At 40.9% G+C, this 13,117-nt stretch overlaps 1 pseudogene; it reads left to right on the top strand.

The window, feature by feature from the left end:
* The first annotated feature begins 5,038 nt into the window (after window positions 1-5,038).
* The window catches only part of LOC122655210, a 41,970-nt pseudogene continuing 33,891 nt past the window's right edge, over window positions 5,039-13,117 (top strand).

Here is a 13,117-nt window from a genome sequence, read left to right as displayed (position 1 = left end):
TTATGCGCCTCCTTAAGAATTCGGTCTTGCACGTCATAGTCATCAGGCACGCACAATCTGTCTCTGAATTTTAAGACCCCATCATGGGCCAGTGTGAAGTCTGGGTCCTTGTGGACACCATGCTGCACTTCCCAAATTATCTTGGCTAGTTCGGGGTCAGCAGGCTGCTTTTCAATTATCTCTTCCCGGATCGACGACTGTATATCCATGGCTGCTAAATGCATAGTCGTTCCTTTGATCATAAGCTCCAGATCAAACTTCTGAGCTTCTTCTATCAGTTGCTCGCTTACAACCAAGGAAGCGAGATATGCGGTTTGGGACTTCCTGCTTAACGAATCCGCTACTACGTTGGCTTTGCCAGGGTGGTACTGGATCTCACAGTCATAGTCCTTCACTAACTCTAACCGCCGTCTATGTCTCATATTCAACTCCTTTTGGGTGAAGAAATACTTCAGACTTTTGTGATCGCTAAAGATCTCACTCTTTTCACCATAAAGATAATGTCACCACATCTTCCACGCAAAGACTACCACAGCCAACTCTAGGCCATGAGTGGGGTAGTTCTTTTTGTGTTCCTTCAGCTGCCTTGAGGCATAGGCTACCAGTTTACTTCTCTGCATTAATACGCCACCCAATCCTGTTTGGGATGCATCAGTGCAGACCACCATTCCTCTGATGCCATCTGGAATAGTCAAGACTGGTGCCGTCACCAATCGGTTCCTTAACTCTTGGAAGCTTTTCTCGCAAGTGTCGGCCCATTCAAATTTTGCACCTTTCTTGTTAGCTTTGTCATGGGTGCCGAGATGCACCAGAAATTCTCAATAAATTGGCGGTAGTACCTGGCTAAGCCCAAGAAGCTTTGGATCTCGGTGGCATTCTTCGGTGTCTCCCACTCAAGAACCGCCTTCACCTTGTCCGGGTCTACTTTGATGCCATCCTTGGTGACGATTTGCCCCAAGAATCCAATCTGGTGGAGCCAAAATTTCACACTTGCTGAACTTGGCGTACAACTGGTGCTCCCGTAATCGTTGCAGCATGAAGGTAAGGTGTCAAGCATGCTCCTCTTCACTCTTAGAATACACCAAAATGTCATCGATGAATACAATGACGAACTTGTCCAACACATCATGGAATACTCTATTCATCCTGTCCATGAATGCTGCCGAGGCATTGGTTAACCCGAATGATAATACTAAAAATTCATAATGTTCGTATCGAGTTCTAAATGCCGTTTTATGAATATCACCACTCTTGATCTTTAATTGGTGGTATCCGGACCTAAGATCAAATTTGGAGAAAAATTTTGCTCCCTATAGTTGATCAAATAGGTCATCGATATGTGGCAACGGGTATCGATTCTTGATTGTCAGTTTATTTAGTTCTCGATAGTCGATGCACAGACCAATACTACCATCCTTCTTCTTTACGAATAGCACAGGCACTCCCCAGGGAGACACGCTAGGTCGTATGAATCACTTCTTAAGCAAGTCTTGTAGTTGGACCTGTAGTTCTTTCAACTCTATAGGTGCCATTTGGTATGGTGCCTTTGATACCGATGCCGCACCATGAGTCAGATCGATTGCGAACTCTGTCTCTCGATCAGGAGGTAGCTGGGTCTTCTAGAAAAACATCGGGAAATTCTCTAGCGACGTCAAGTTCCTCCAAAGGCTTTATCTTTGCTTCGGTATCCATTTCCGTGGCCAAATAGCCTTGGCATCCATCATCCATCAACTTTCGCACTTGGAGGGTGGATAAGGTTATTCTTTTGGGCTTCTTCATCGGTTCACTTTGGTAGGTGAAAACCGAGCCATCATCTAACTTGAATATAATCTTCTTCTCCGCACACATGACGTTAACTCTATAGGCGGATAGCCAATCCATGCCTAGTATCACGTCAAAGTCCTTCATATCGAACTTAATCAGACATGCGGTTAAGTTCTTCCCACAAATTTCTACCAGACAGGGGTCATAGACTTCCTTCAGGATTACGACACTACCAGTCTGTGTGTTGACTACTAAATCATGCCTAATGTCCCTTGGTTGAATAGTCATCCTACTCGCGAAGGTGATGGAAACAAAAGAGTGGGATGCGCCCTAGTCGAATAGTACTCTTGCGGGGACGGACGAGACAATCAGGGTACCTAGGGTTTGTATAAAATTTAGTTTTCTGGCATCCATAGGTTATTCCCTATAATTTAGTAGTGTTCAGTAGACTTACCGATCATTACTTTGGGGTTTGCCTCCGCTTCCTCATTAGTCAGCGCGAACACTTTTCCTCGAGTCCGATTGTCCCATGGCTGGAAAGGTCGAGCATAGGATTGGTTTGGAGAGTAAGTGTTGTATCCGCGTTGCATGCATTCCCTGGCCATATGTCTTGCCTTGTGGCACACATAGCATCTGTTGGACAACACGATCGGTGTTGAGGCTTGGCTCACTTGGCTTGTTACAGGTCGGGCTTGCGAAGCTACTATTGTCGCTTGACTTGGAGTTGGTTGGGTAGGCCGGTAATAAGTGGAGTGGAAAGAGTTCTGGCCCACATCTGGTCTACGGTACAGAGTTGGTTAGGGCTCAAACTAGTTCCTCAGAAAACTATGCTCGGCCAACCAAAATTTTGGTAATTACTTGGCCTCTTACCCAAGTTGGGCGACATTGTAGCTTTCTCTTTCTCTTTCTCCTTCAATCTGTCTTCCATGGTCTTCACCTTGTCGACCATTTGTGTGTAATCCCGAATATCCATAATTGACAAAATGGACCCGATCTCTGGTTTGAGTCCCTTCTCAAATTTCTTCGTCTTACTAACTTCCCCTTTCAGGTGTTCCGGAGCAAAATGGAATAGATCTTCGAACTACTACTGGTAATCCAGCACAGACTTGGTTCCTTGCACGAGTGCAGAGAACTCGGCTTCCTTCATGTCCCTAAAGCTCTCAGGGAAGTAGTTCTTGAAGAAGACTTCTTTGAATTGCTCCCAAGTAGGATTTGGATGAGCTGCTTCAAGGTTAGGCTTGGTTGCCTTCCACCATGCTTTTGCCTCGTTTTGTAGCTAATATCTAGCACATATCAACTTTTACGCATCCGTACATTCAAGTACATCAAATGCCTTTTCCAAGGCGCTAATCTACCATTCCAGTTGCATTGCCTCAGAAGTTAACTTGGAAAACATGGGCGGCTGGAGTTTCTTGAAACTTTCCATCACCTTAGCTATAGAGTTTTTTGCTATGTATTAGGGCACGGGTAGTGGGAAGAGTATTGATCGGTTGGGTGGTGGTGGTGGTACTGCTCGCTCTTGATCATGGCCGCAAATTGTTGGCCCAGCAGCTCCTGTTGTTGCTGTATGGTCCGCATCATGGTGGTCATGAAGGTATTCACCTCTCCATCTGCTATACCTGGCTGAGGTGCAGCGGCAGTACCTTGGGCAGCCATTGGAACCCTCGGCGAAGTAGTCGACACTTCAAAAGTTTGAGCTTCGGTTCCATCCGACAGCTCAACTTCTGGAACAAATCAAGGGCGTTTTTCTCGACGACCACCTCGGTTGGATCTAGTGTTGACCATAATTGCTTTTCTGAAAGAAGCTATATGTTCAATATTCCCCACACTTCTAACGAGGTCAACATATAATTCCTAACGATCACTTGTACATTACCTAATCTACAGTTCCAGTGAAATCATGTTATCATCTTAGTAAGGTGTGTTATTTATTGAATGTTTTTATTAAGTGTCTCATGTTCGTGGAGTGTTTTATGCCATGATTTGTTATGCATGATGTTATGTTGAAGATTTACTTTAAATAGAAATTTCTTAGTTTTATACCTGTGTCTAGCATGCAAGTCTCTCCAACTTTGTCCTAGTAATATGAGCCTGCACGTAAAGGTATCCTATATCACTCCTAACCTCGTCTGCTAAGGAAAGGTAGATGGCACGACCCTTGGGTCCACTAGTATCTGTAAGTGCCAAGAAGACAATCAATCGGTTCTCGGCCCGGGACTGTATCTCTTATATCTAGGCTAGTCTCTTCCTCAGTTGTCTAATGTAAAGCATGTTGCTGGGGTCTCCAAGCCCGAACAACGTAATAAAGTCCTATCATGGAGAATTTCTAAGTATCAGGTCACTATGGCTACTCAACTTAAAATTAAGTGTGGCACTATAGGAAAATTAAGTAGCATAGATAGGAAAATAAATAGGTCAGCTCGAGGTTGCACACAGTATTACAGTACCTACGGGGTTCTTATCTTGCTCGGCAGCCTATTAGGTCTAATCCTTGTTGGGCTAGGCTATGGGTATGGTAAGGCCTAAGTTCCCGAGATTCTACAACCACATAATTCAATATGCCTATGTATCTATGTTCAAGTTTGCACAGCATCACTCATACAGTGGTTCATACATACATATATATGAACATATAATATTTAAATATTTAAACGTATAATTTATGTTTAAAATAAGCCATTTAAAAAGAAAATTTTATTTCCTTAAACCACTCACTCCTTATCCTATTAGTTTGTTCCAATGTGGTTTTCTCCATTATTGCTTTATTTATTCAATTTTATTTTATTATTATATATATATTTTATTTATTTATTTATATAATTTTTTTTTATTCACATAATCACTTGAATACTGTAATTATGTTTATCATACTATTTTAGGGTAGAATCTATAAGCTCATAAACAAATATCTCAAAACTGCTGAAATTTCCATTCTCTGGGCGATTCTCTGGGCATTTGGTCCCATCACCCAGTGCATCGCCTAGAGAATCAGGGCCCAGGCTATATCAGTTCGAGAGTTGTCATTGTCAACTCATTTTCCTTCCTAAGTCTTCTAAACCTCAAGGGCAGAGCTCCAAAGGCTTCCTTGACTATTTCTACACCAAATCCACGTGTCTTCACGAGTCCTCCGCGCATCCACGCGAATCTAGGGTAAGTTTTCTACACTTTTTCTCCTATTTTGGACTGTTGTCCACAGTTTCCTTGTCTTTTTGTTTAAAAATACAGATTTTTATGCCCTAATTTGTTTTTATTTTCCTTTCTTGCTTGCAGCACCATGTCCACAAGTGGTAGGCATAGTACAGCGAGGAAGGCAGTGACCCGCAAACGGCTGTGGTCTAATCCTACACCTTCTTCACCATCTACGGTACCGGCTGCATTGCCAAGAGATGATTCCTCGTCTGAGGAACCGGAGTTTGACCACTATTGGTTCTCTAGGTTTGAGAACTCGAAGGACTGGGCGAAGTTCAAGTCCAAGAACATAGTGAATGGAAGGGTGGTGCAAGTGGATGACTTCCACATTTATGGACTGTATGCCAGGTTTAATGCCCTAGGCTAGGCATCGATGCTGTCACCCACACAGCCATGCTAACCGAACCTAGTTCGGTATTTTTATTGTAACCTTGTACCATCTGGAGTGCAAGGATTTGGTCTGGAGAGCAGGGTGAAGGGAGTTGATATGAGACTTACCACTACCATCTTAGCATAGATCTTGGGACTGCCCATTACAGGCGATAGGTGTTATTACAAGCCTCGGATAGATATTTCCGATATGTTTTCTCTAGAGACTAGGAGGACAGTATTCAAGGCATTGACTGGGACAGAAGGGGTTCCGAAGACTGAGGTTGACTACAAGCCTACATCTAGGATCATTAGCAGGTGCATCTCCTACAACATTTATCCGAAGGGCGAAAACCGGGGTAGTATTTCTATGCTTTGGGCATATATCACATATTGTCTGTTGGGGGCTGGTAAGGGGGGTCCAGTGATCAATAGGTGATGCTCTATCACACACAGAACCCATCTGATGGGAACCTACCCTATGGAAAGTTCCTAACTCTTGTGTTCCAGTACTTCGGGGTTACACTGGCTAGAGAATACACGAATGGGGACAGATCAAAACCCATTAGCAAGACCTCGATCCAGAAGATGAAGATGCAAGGGGAACCTGAGAGCAATCCCAAGTTCGAGGAGGAGATGGAGATGGAGTAGGAGGAAGCAGAGGGGACAGAGCTGGGTGAGCAGGAGGGAGATCCAGAGGGTACTGGGGTACAATTTGTAGATTTGCCCACTTATGAGCCGACTGGTGCTTCTAGTTCTCAAGTGCCAGAATCCTATGGGTGGCCTGATATGATGGAACAGTTTCAGGGTCTCCGCACCCAGCTGACTCAAATGTCGACACGGATGGATCAGGGCTTCACTTCCCTCGAGGGGAGAGTAGGTTTAGTGGAGTAGCGCCTAGATTTCTAGGACTCCTACTAGTGCGTTGACTCCAGACAAACTCAACCTCCGCCGAACGACATACCTCCCCAGGAGTAGCCTTCTAGCACCAGTTCTTATTTTTAACCTGACATGATGTAGTTCTCCTTTCCTTTTTTTTTTTTTTTTTTTTTTTTTTATCATGGTTTATGTAGTTTTTTTTTTTTTGTTCCTTTGCAAATGTAATTGGAAGTAGTACTTCCATTTTAAATTCTATGTAGTGGCTTCTGCCACAGGTACCTTTTATTAAAGTTTAATATGTGTAGTGCCGTTTATTTATATTTACCCCCTGTAGCTTTTAATTATTACATGTTTTATTTTCTTACAAATTTATTATTCCTATTCCGCTGTCTGTGAATGTAGAAAGAGCTTCTCGCTCTGATACCAAGCTCTGTCACACCCCAAACCACCCCCTAGGAGGATTAGGTAGGTGGCCCGAATTGCAAGTCAGCAATCCGCCAAATCCCACGGATTTAGAAGCAGTTAATCCATTCATAGACACACATCCACCATAATACATCATGTAAAACTCAGAGTGCTGTGGAAAAACTATATTTATATTAAAACACTTGAAAAGTGTAGCAGTACAGGAAATGATAATATGTTCAATACTGTGTCTGATCATTCCCTCACTCACTCCCACAGAGAAAGTAGTAGTATCTATCTCTACCATATACAACTTTTAACAAAAGAAATATATACATGGCAAGGTAACCCGAGCCCCAAAAAGAAAGAAAGCTAAAAGTAAAACGGGGAAAACTCCATCAAAAACAAAAAGGAGTCCCCAAGATAAAAAGTCAACACCAACACCCTTCACGGGTCATCCTCAGCTACCACCGAAAATACACGCACCAATAGTATGACCTCCGTCCGAGTCCACACCAATATAGTCATAACCACCATGGCTCTCCTCCAGGTAATAAGCCTCCCCGCCACAGTGACATCCACCTGTAGGATCATCTAACAGAAAAACATATATAACAGAGTGTGAGCTCCACTGAGCCCGTGAATGATAACATTATCATGCATGCAGTTGCAATCACAACCATATGGATCCTACATGAGGCGTAGTTCAATTTTATTTATTAGCCACCTAACATCACAACTAAGGCAGGTTAGTGCTACTACAATCCCCAATACATGTATCCCTGGTGCAGGCTTTTAACCCCTTCCCGTGATATACCCATTGAGTTGTCGGAGAGGACCAATCAACTCCCGCAGCTTTCACCAAGGTCAACCCGACCAGCCCTCTATGATTAACATGTGAGGCATCCATCCTTTTCATTTCTTTTCTTTTCTCTGGCTTATAGCCCATAATCACCTTTTCAGTGCAATCACATTTCTTTCTTTCTTTTTTTTTTTTTTTTTTTTTTTTTCTTTTCTTTTCTTTTCTTTTCTTTTCTTTTCTCATTCATATGGTCACTCCCACAGGCATCCAACATCTTAACCCCTGTTGGCAAGGGTGCACAGCACTGGTGATGAAACGCTAGCCCAATATGTCTATATGGCATTGTATGAGTCAGGTGGTGTCAACCGTATCCCATTCTACGGGCTACCACAGGCCTAATTTTCAAGCCAGGTACGGCATCTAGTCTAACAATCACATACAACATACAATATTCAACCACTGATTCTAACAGTCAACACATTGTTGTTTCCAGATTTCAAGATTCAATAAATTAAATATACAACACAATTTCATTATGTTATAATTCATTTCAGCATATTAGTTTGAGTTTAAATAATACCGCAAGCGTACGGGTCACTCGTAGCTACAGGTTGAACACAAGGAGATGTATGCCACTCTATTTTACTCACTTAAAAACATTGCAAAGTGAACCAAATTAATTAAGATGTTGGATTAAACTAACAATAATTAAACTAACGAATCCTAACGAATCCTAACTCACAAGCATCTACCGAATCGAATCCTAACACACATCCATCTAACGAATTATACATCTAACGAATTGAATTGACGTCCTAACTATTCATCATTTAACCTATCAAAACTAATGTGGATTTGAAGGATTTAATCACCACAGTCACACACCACAATCACACACAAGCAAAGGAAAAATAAATCCAAGGGGTCAAAGAAGTAAAACCCGAAGTTGCTTGAATCAGACTGAAGTTGATTGGCTTTCTCTATCATACTTGAATGCTCCTACCAAATCTGAAAAATAAAACAAAAATAATTAAATTAAGAGCTTAACATAATGCATGATGATGTTACTTAATAAAAAATTAAAATTCCAAAAGTATGGAAGAATTAGAGAGGTAGAGAATGAGAATAAAATAAAAAGAGTGGAAAAATAAAATCCTACTAGAATGGAGGAATTAGAGGGGATGAGAGTAAAAATAAAATAAAAAGGATAGAAGAAATAAGAGACTAAGAATAAGAGAAAGAAAAAAAAATAAGAACTTTGAACTAATACTCCCTTCTACCAAACTTGTAATTGCATGAATTGATTAGGCATTGGATGGATGTAGTTGATGAAGCTTGAAAAACTTGAATGAACCTTGCATGTCTTCTCTTCCAAATCTCTAAGTCTTCTCACAAAAATTAGAAACCTAGACAAGAAAGCTTAAAATAAAAGCTAGAACTAGAGATTAAGAGATTACAACCATAATGAAGACAATAATTGAATTGAAACTTGCATAAAATTATTACAACCATGGAATCAAACTCATAAAATCAAACTAGAAACTAAAAAGCCAAAATTTAGGGGAAGAAGAAGAAGAAATTTCATTAAGCATTTAACTTGAACAACTTACAACCCCAACCCCCTTAGGTATTTATAGGAGAAGGAGAAAAGAAGAGAGAAGAGGGGGGGGGGGGGGGAGCTCCACGGTTTTGGGAGGTTCTCTCCCTCTGAAAAACGTGGAGGGTGGAGAGAATCCTCCCAAAATTTGATTCTCTCATCTCTCTTTCCTTTACAATTTGCTTGAATCCTAAGGAAAATAAAAAAATAGAAAGTGGAGAATTTACAAGGCTAAGCAAAATAGACTTGCTATTTTCTAAAAAGTAGATTATTCAATTTAATTCTTGCGCTTCTTTTTTCTTGTAGGAGTTTTCTCCAAGTAATGTGATCAAGGCATCTCCAATCTTTGACTTTTAACCTTCCAAGGATGAGAGAATATTCTCCATAAAATATCCATCTATGGTTAAATTCCTATAATACCCTTGGAGATTTGGAGGAGAGAGAGTGATGACTAGGATTCTATTAAAAAATTAATTAAATTTCCATGCTGTCCTTTTAAAATCGTGGAGACTTGGTGCACCCTAAAAATCGTGGAGAGGGGCATATGTGCCCCAAAAACGTGGAGAGTGGTCCCCCCATGGGTGGATGGCAGCTCTTCTCTCTCTTCAAGATTTGAAAATCTTAGAAAGGGTCTTGTACTTGTAGTAGTTCTCAACCCTTGATTAGAAGTACTTTCTTTGATGTCAAAAATACCCTTGGGAAGTGGCAGACAGGCTTGGGCTTGTATTCTAGCTCATTTTTGGCCCAATATTCTTTCCTAGCCTGAAAAGAATAATCGCTTGCATGGTGGCCTAAACAAATTCGCACTTGCATTCCATCACGTCCATCTTGCTCAAAATTTAGTCCTCTTTACAACCATGGAAAGAAAAATGGAGACTTTACGTGTAGATTCGGACATGCAGCTCCCGATAGCCCAAAATAGCATAAAATGACCAAAAACCTAAAAAGTACAAAAAACACCCGAGTAACTCTGTTCAATGTGGTAAAATGCATGCTTTATACCCTAAGATTTCACACATAAATGTGCTCATCAAATTCCCCCACACTTGAACTTTGCTTGTCCTCAAGTAAACAAAACAAAAACTAATCTAAAATGTAGAAATCCTAACTCACTTTCGTAGGAATCACGGTTGCACTTAGCATGTGCAACAAGCCTTTGAACCCCTAGGTTACCCCTAATGGACGAGTTTAGTCTCGTGGATGTTTGTAGTGAATGTACACCCAAAATTCAATAAGTCAAAAAGAATGCTACAAATTTTAATCATGGCATAAGTAGAATAGTGCACACAAGCTCTAAAAATTCTCAACTAAAGATTAAGGAGCCAAAGATTCCCCCACACTTGAATTTTATTACCCCACATCAATTTAAGTAACAAGCATGTATCAAGATTAAGGGATCTCCTCATATCTTCTGAACACTACTCACCTTCAGGTAAACCACTCATAGCATCAATGGAACCAAAGACTCAGGCTTTGAGCATTTTTTACCATACTTTTTCAGGCATTAAGGCAATAACTTTTCTTTCTCTTCAAACAGTGAACACTATTTCCATTCCACTACTGTTCCCTGAATGACATGGTGGAGCATACACCAGACACCCAAGTACTTGGTAGCTTCGCTTTTTGCATATATCTATAAAGATATTAAAACATTGATGCTGGAGTTTTTTTTGAGTTTCCTTCCAAGGAATTTCGAACAAGTCACCCTGCTTCTTGAGGCACCAGTGCCCTATCTAGTTCCAAGGAATTCCACTTTCTTTTCTTGTCTCTTTTTTTTTTCTTTTCTTTTTTTCATTCAATTTTATGCCTTTCCACAAACAAATTGGTCTCAGCTACTAGCCAAAAGATCAAAGGGTCCATAAAACACATAGAGGAATCTAGCCATCAAATGAAATGGTGCTCATATTTTCCAACTCAACCCCCATCACCGGATACATACCAATCACTCAGGCTTTGGAAAGGGATTTTTTTATTATTTCGCATGCTAGGGGCACCTAATTCTCTCTTTCTCTTGCTTCGCAAGCAAAGAAATGTATGCACAAAACCAAAACTATCGCCACAATCAAAATTCACCAATTAAATTCACATACCCCCCCCACACTTAATCCATGCAGTGTCCTCAATGCATGCAGAAAATAAAGAACAAGGACAAGGGAGGGCAAACATACCAGGAGATCAATCATCAAGGTAAAGAGGCTCATGGAGATCCATTACCTCTTCCACAACTGGAATGGGCATCTCAATGTATGGCTTCAAACATTGGTCATTCACCTTAAAAGTAACACCTGTACTTGGATTGACAACTTCAACAGCCCCATGAGGATAAACAGTTTGAACAATATAGGGGCCATCCCATCTAGAGCGCAACTTACCTGGACAGATGTGCAAACGAGAATTGTACAACAATACTTTCTGACCTACCTCAAAAGATTTTCTCAAAATATGCCTGTCATGAAAAGCCTTGGTTTTTGCCTTGTAAATTCAGGCATTCCCATATGCCTCATTTCTCAGTTCTTCCAACTCAGATAGTTGGAGTTTCCTATGGGCACCCGCAGTAGGTAGATCAAAGTTAAGCTTTTTAATAGCCCAAAAGGCTTTTTGCTCTAGCTCAACAGGTAAGTGATACGCTTTTCCATACACCAGACGGTACAGAGATTGACCAAGGTCGATCTTAAAGGAGGTCCTATGGGCCCACAAAGCATCTACCAAATTATTAGACCAATCCTTACAGTTCGGGTTAATGGTTTTCTCAAGGATTTACTTTATTTGCCGATTTGAAACCTCAACCTAGCCACTGGTCTAGGGATAGTAGGGTGTGGTCAACTTGTGAATGACACCATACTTTCTCATGAGGGCCTAAAAGCGACGGTTGCAAAAATGCTTGCCCCGATCATTAATGATAGCACGGGGAGTACCAAAATAGGAGAAAATGTTCTCCTTTAGAAATTTTACAACCACCTTGTGGTCATTGGTCTTGCAAGAAATTGTCTCAATCCATTTGGATATATAGTCCACAGCAAGTAAAATGTACAAGTTACCAAAAGAATTAGGGAAAGGTCCTATGAAATCTATACCCCATACATCAAACACCTCAACCACCAGAATTGGATTGAAGGGCATCATATTCCTCCTTGAGAGACACCCTAAAGATTGGCATGAAGAACACACCTTGCAATAAGTAAAAGCGTCTTTAAAAAGACTAGGCCAATAAAATCCGTACTGTAACACCTTGGCCGCTGTCTTATTGGGCCCAAAATGGCCTCCACAAGCCTGATCATGGTCAAAAGATAAGATAGATTATTGCTTATGATTAGGAACACACCTCCGAATGACTTGATCCGGACAGGTCTTAAAAAGATAAGGATCTACCCAAAAGAAATATTTAACTTGAAAAAAGAAACGATTCTTATCTTGGGTGGACCAATGTGCAGGTGTCACACCCGTAACCAGATAATTAACAATGTCAGCGAACCAAGGTTCACTAGACACTGCCATCAGATACTCATCAGGAAAGTTCTCATTGACTAGAGAAGTATCAGTCAAGGAATTTGACAGCCGGGCTAGATGGTCTGCAATCAAATTTTCACTACCTTTCTTATCCTTAATTTCAAGATCAAATTTCTACAACAAGAAGACCCACCTAATGAGGCGAGCCTTGGCATTTTCTTCGACACAAGATATTTGATAGCTGCATAGTTAGTGTACACAATCACATGTGACCCAACAGCTAAAAATTCTTTCTCAGTAGTGGTATAATTAAGCTGTGCATCATCTAGAGTTCTACTTGCATAATAAATGACATGGAACAGTTTATTGATTCTCTGCCCAAGAATAGCTCCTATAGCAAAATCAGAGGCATCAAATATAAGCTCGAATGGTACTATCCATTTTGGAGCTTGAATAATGGATGCTGAGGTCAACTCTCTTTTTAATTGCTTAAAGCTCTTATGACACTCAAGAGAGAAATCAAAGGGACGGTCCTTTGCCAAAAGGGTAGTAAGAGGTCTAGCTATCTGGCTAAAGTCCTTGATGAATCTTCTATAAAAGCCAGCATGACCCAGAAAAGATCTAATATCCTTCACACTCTTGGGTGATGGTAAATTGACAATAAG

This window comes from Telopea speciosissima, chromosome 3 (assembly GCF_018873765.1).
Source record: "Telopea speciosissima isolate NSW1024214 ecotype Mountain lineage chromosome 3, Tspe_v1, whole genome shotgun sequence".
Lineage (NCBI taxonomy): Eukaryota > Viridiplantae > Streptophyta > Magnoliopsida > Proteales > Proteaceae > Telopea > Telopea speciosissima.
The sequence above is the reverse complement of the archived record's forward strand: the minus strand, read 5'-3'. Positions and strand labels throughout refer to the sequence as shown.